This window comes from Musa acuminata, unplaced genomic scaffold (genome assembly GCF_036884655.1).
Source record: "Musa acuminata AAA Group cultivar baxijiao unplaced genomic scaffold, Cavendish_Baxijiao_AAA HiC_scaffold_66, whole genome shotgun sequence".
NCBI lineage: Eukaryota > Viridiplantae > Streptophyta > Magnoliopsida > Zingiberales > Musaceae > Musa > Musa acuminata.
The window spans coordinates 57,501-62,500 of record NW_027020347.1 but is presented as its reverse complement, the minus strand read 5'-3'; positions in this window follow the sequence as shown (position 1 = coordinate 62,500).

The window sequence follows — 5,000 nt, the reverse complement described above, 5'->3', positions numbered from 1 at the left end:
AAACGGGCCAAAACTGGCCATTTTTGGCTGCACGAGCGAGCGGCGAGCGGCGGACAGCGAGCGAAGCGAGAGGCAGCACCGTCCCTGCTATACGAAAGCCCCATCCAGCCCTGTGCCACCCGGGGGGTTCCAGGGTGCTGAGATGGCTGACGTTTTGCTCCGCTCTCGACGGTCACCGCGCAATGCAAGAACAGGCCAAAAACTGGCCAAAACGGCCCAAAAACGGGCCAAAACTGGCCATTTTTGGCTGCACGAGCGAGCGGCGAGCGGCGGACAGCGAGCGAAGCGAGAGGCAGCACCGTCCCTGCTATACGAAAGCCCCATCCAGCCCTGTGCCACCCGGGGGGTTCCAGGGTGCTGAGATGGCTGACGTTTTGCTCCGCTCTCGACGGTCACCGCGCAATGCAAGAACAGGCCAAAAACTGGCCAAAACGGCCCAAAAACGGGCCAAAACTGGCCATTTTTGGCTGCACGAGCGAGCGGCGAGCGGCGGACAGCGAGCGAAGCGAGAGGCAGCACCGTCCCTGCTATACGAAAGCCCCATCCAGCCCTGTGCCACCCGGGGGGTTCCAGGGTGCTGAGATGGCTGACGTTTTGCTCCGCTCTCGACGGTCACCGCGCAATGCAAGAACAGGCCAAAAACTGGCCAAAACGGCCCAAAAACGGGCCAAAACTGGCCATTTTTGGCTGCGCGAGCGAGCGGCGAGCGGCGGACAGCGAGCGAAGCGAGAGGCAGCACCGTCCCTGCTATACGAAAGCCCCATCCAGCCCTGTGCCACCCGGGGGGTTCCAGGGTGCTGAGATGGCTGACGTTTTGCTCCGCTCTCGACGGTCACCGCGCAATGCAAGAACAGGCCAAAAACTGGCCAAAACGGCCCAAAAACGGGCCAAAACTGGCCATTTTTGGCTGCACGAGCGAGCGGCGAGCGGCGGACAGCGAGCGAAGCGAGAGGCAGCACCGTCCCTGCTATACGAAAGCCCCATCCAGCCCTGTGCCACCCGGGGGGTTCCAGGGTGCTGAGATGGCTGACGTTTTGCTCCGCTCTCGACGGTCACCGCGCAATGCAAGAACAGGCCAAAAACTGGCCAAAACGGCCCAAAAACGGGCCAAAACTGGCCATTTTTGGCTGCACGAGCGAGCGGCGAGCGGCGGACAGCGAGCGAAGCGAGAGGCAGCACCGTCCCTGCTATACGAAAGCCCCATCCAGCCCTGTGCCACCCGGGGGGGGTTCCAGGGTGCTGAGATGGCTGACGTTTTGCTCCGCTCTCGACGGTCACCGCGCAATGCAAGAACAGGCCAAAAACTGGCCAAAACGGCCCAAAAACGGGCCAAAACTGGCCATTTTTGGCTGCACGAGCGAGCGGCGAGCGGCGGACAGCGAGCGAAGCGAGAGGCAGCACCGTCCCTGCTATACGAAAGCCCCATCCAGCCCTGTGCCACCCGGGGGGTTCCAGGGTGCTGAGATGGCTGACGTTTTGCTCCGCTCTCGACGGTCACCGCGCAATGCAAGAACAGGCCAAAAACTGGCCAAAACGGCCCAAAAACGGGCCAAAACTGGCCATTTTTGGCTGCGCGAGCGAGCGGCGAGCGGCGGACAGCGAGCGAAGCGAGAGGCAGCACCGTCCCTGCTATACGAAAGCCCCATCCAGCCCTGTGCCACCCGGGGGGTTCCAGGGTGCTGAGATGGCTGACGTTTTGCTCCGCTCTCGACGGTCACCGCGCAATGCAAGAACAGGCCAAAAACTGGCCAAAACGGCCCAAAAACGGGCCAAAACTGGCCATTTTTGGCTGCACGAGCGAGCGGCGAGCGGCGGACAGCGAGCGAAGCGAGAGGCAGCACCGTCCCTGCTATACGAAAGCCCCATCCAGCCCTGTGCCACCCGGGGGGTTCCAGGGTGCTGAGATGGCTGACGTTTTGCTCCGCTCTCGACGGTCACCGCGCAATGCAAGAACAGGCCAAAAACTGGCCAAAACGGCCCAAAAACGGGCCAAAACTGGCCATTTTTGGCTGCACGAGCGAGCGGCGAGCGGCGGACAGCGAGCGAAGCGAGAGGCAGCACCGTCCCTGCTATACGAAAGCCCCATCCAGCCCTGTGCCACCCGGGGGGTTCCAGGGTGCTGAGATGGCTGACGTTTTGCTCCGCTCTCGACGGTCACCGCGCAATGCAAGAACAGGCCAAAAACTGGCCAAAACGGCCCAAAAACGGGCCAAAACTGGCCATTTTTGGCTGCACGAGCGAGCGGCGAGCGGCGGACAGCGAGCGAAGCGAGAGGCAGCACCGTCCCTGCTATACGAAAGCCCCATCCAGCCCTGTGCCACCCGGGGGGTTCCAGGGTGCTGAGATGGCTGACGTTTTGCTCCGCTCTCGACGGTCACCGCGCAATGCAAGAACAGGCCAAAAACTGGCCAAAACGGCCCAAAAACGGGCCAAAACTGGCCATTTTTGGCTGCACGAGCGAGCGGCGAGCGGCGGACAGCGAGCGAAGCGAGAGGCAGCACCGTCCCTGCTATACGAAAGCCCCATCCAGCCCTGTGCCACCCGGGGGGTTCCAGGGTGCTGAGATGGCTGACGTTTTGCTCCGCTCTCGACGGTCACCGCGCAATGCAAGAACAGGCCAAAAACTGGCCAAAACGGCCCAAAAACGGGCCAAAACTGGCCATTTTTGGCTGCACGAGCGAGCGGCGAGCGGCGGACAGCGAGCGAAGCGAGAGGCAGCACCGTCCCTGCTATACGAAAGCCCCATCCAGCCCTGTGCCACCCGGGGGGTTCCAGGGTGCTGAGATGGCTGACGTTTTGCTCCGCTCTCGACGGTCACCGCGCAATGCAAGAACAGGCCAAAAACTGGCCAAAACGGCCCAAAAACGGGCCAAAACTGGCCATTTTTGGCTGCACGAGCGAGCGGCGAGCGGCGGACAGCGAGCGAAGCGAGAGGCAGCACCGTCCCTGCTATACGAAAGCCCCATCCAGCCCTGTGCCACCCGGGGGGTTCCAGGGTGCTGAGATGGCTGACGTTTTGCTCCGCTCTCGACGGTCACCGCGCAATGCAAGAACAGGCCAAAAACTGGCCAAAACGGCCCAAAAACGGGCCAAAACTGGCCATTTTTGGCTGCACGAGCGAGCGGCGAGCGGCGGACAGCGAGCGAAGCGAGAGGCAGCACCGTCCCTGCTATACGAAAGCCCCATCCAGCCCTGTGCCACCCGGGGGGTTCCAGGGTGCTGAGATGGCTGACGTTTTGCTCCGCTCTCGACGGTCACCGCGCAATGCAAGAACAGGCCAAAAACTGGCCAAAACGGCCCAAAAACGGGCCAAAACTGGCCATTTTTGGCTGCACGAGCGAGCGGCGAGCGGCGGACAGCGAGCGAAGCGAGAGGCAGCACCGTCCCTGCTATACGAAAGCCCCATCCAGCCCTGTGCCACCCGGGGGGTTCCAGGGTGCTGAGATGGCTGACGTTTTGCTCCGCTCTCGACGGTCACCGCGCAATGCAAGAACAGGCCAAAAACTGGCCAAAACGGCCCAAAAACGGGCCAAAACTGGCCATTTTTGGCTGCACGAGCGAGCGGCGAGCGGCGGACAGCGAGCGAAGCGAGAGGCAGCACCGTCCCTGCTATACGAAAGCCCCATCCAGCCCTGTGCCACCCGGGGGGTTCCAGGGTGCTGAGATGGCTGACGTTTTGCTCCGCTCTCGACGGTCACCGCGCAATGCAAGAACAGGCCAAAAACTGGCCAAAACGGCCCAAAAACGGGCCAAAACTGGCCATTTTTGGCTGCACGAGCGAGCGGCGAGCGGCGGACAGCGAGCGAAGCGAGAGGCAGCACCGTCCCTGCTATACGAAAGCCCCATCCAGCCCTGTGCCACCCGGGGGGTTCCAGGGTGCTGAGATGGCTGACGTTTTGCTCCGCTCTCGACGGTCACCGCGCAATGCAAGAACAGGCCAAAAACTGGCTAAAACGGCCCAAAAACGGGCCAAAACTGGCCATTTTTGGCTGCGCGAGCGAGCGGCGAGCGGCGGACAGCGAGCGAAGCGAGAGGCAGCACCGTCCCTGCTATATACGAAAGCCCCATCCAGCCCTGTGCCACCCGGGGGGTTCCAGGGTGCTGAGATGGCTGACGTTTTGCTCCGCTCACGACGGTCACCGCACCACGCAAGAACGGACCATAAACAGGCCAAAACAGCCCAAAAACGGGCCAAAACTGGTCATTTTTGGCTGCGCGAGCGAGCGGCGAGCGGCGAACAGCGAGCGAAGCGTGAGGCAGCACCGTCCCTGCTATACGAAAGCCACATCCAGCCCTGTGCCACCCGGGGGGTTCCAGGGTGCTGAGATGGCTGACGTTTTGCTCCGCTCACGACGGTCACCGCGCCATGCAAGAACGGACCAAAAACAGGCCAAAACAGCCCAAAAACGGGCCAAAACTGGCCATTTTTGGCTGAGCGAGCGAGCGGTGAGCGGCGAACAGCGAGCGAAGCGAGAGGCAGCACCGTCCCTGCTATACGAAAGCCCCATCCAGCCCTGTGCCACCCGGGGGGTTCCAGGGTGCTGAGATGGCTGACGTTTTGCTCCGCTCACGACGGTCGCCGTGCCACGCAAGAACGGACCAAAAACAGGCCAAAACAGCCCAAAAACGGGCCAAAACTGGCCATTTTAGGTTGCGCGAGCGAGCGGCGAGCGGCGAACAGCGAGCGAAGCGTGAGGCAGCACCGTCCCTGCTATACGAAAGCCCCATCCAGCCCTGTGCCACCCGGGGGGTTCCAAGGTGCTGAGATGGCTGACGTTTTGCTCCGCTCACGACGGTCACCGCGCCACGCCAGAACAGACCAAAAACAGGCCAAAACAGCCCAAAAACGGGCCAAAACTGGCCATTTTTGGCTGCGCGAGCGAGCGGCGAGCGGCGAACAGCGAGCGAAGCGAGAAGCAGCACCGTCCATGCTATACGAAAGCCCAATCTAGCAAAGAACAGCCCAAAAGGAGGCAAAAACGGGGCAAAAGGGGCAAAAA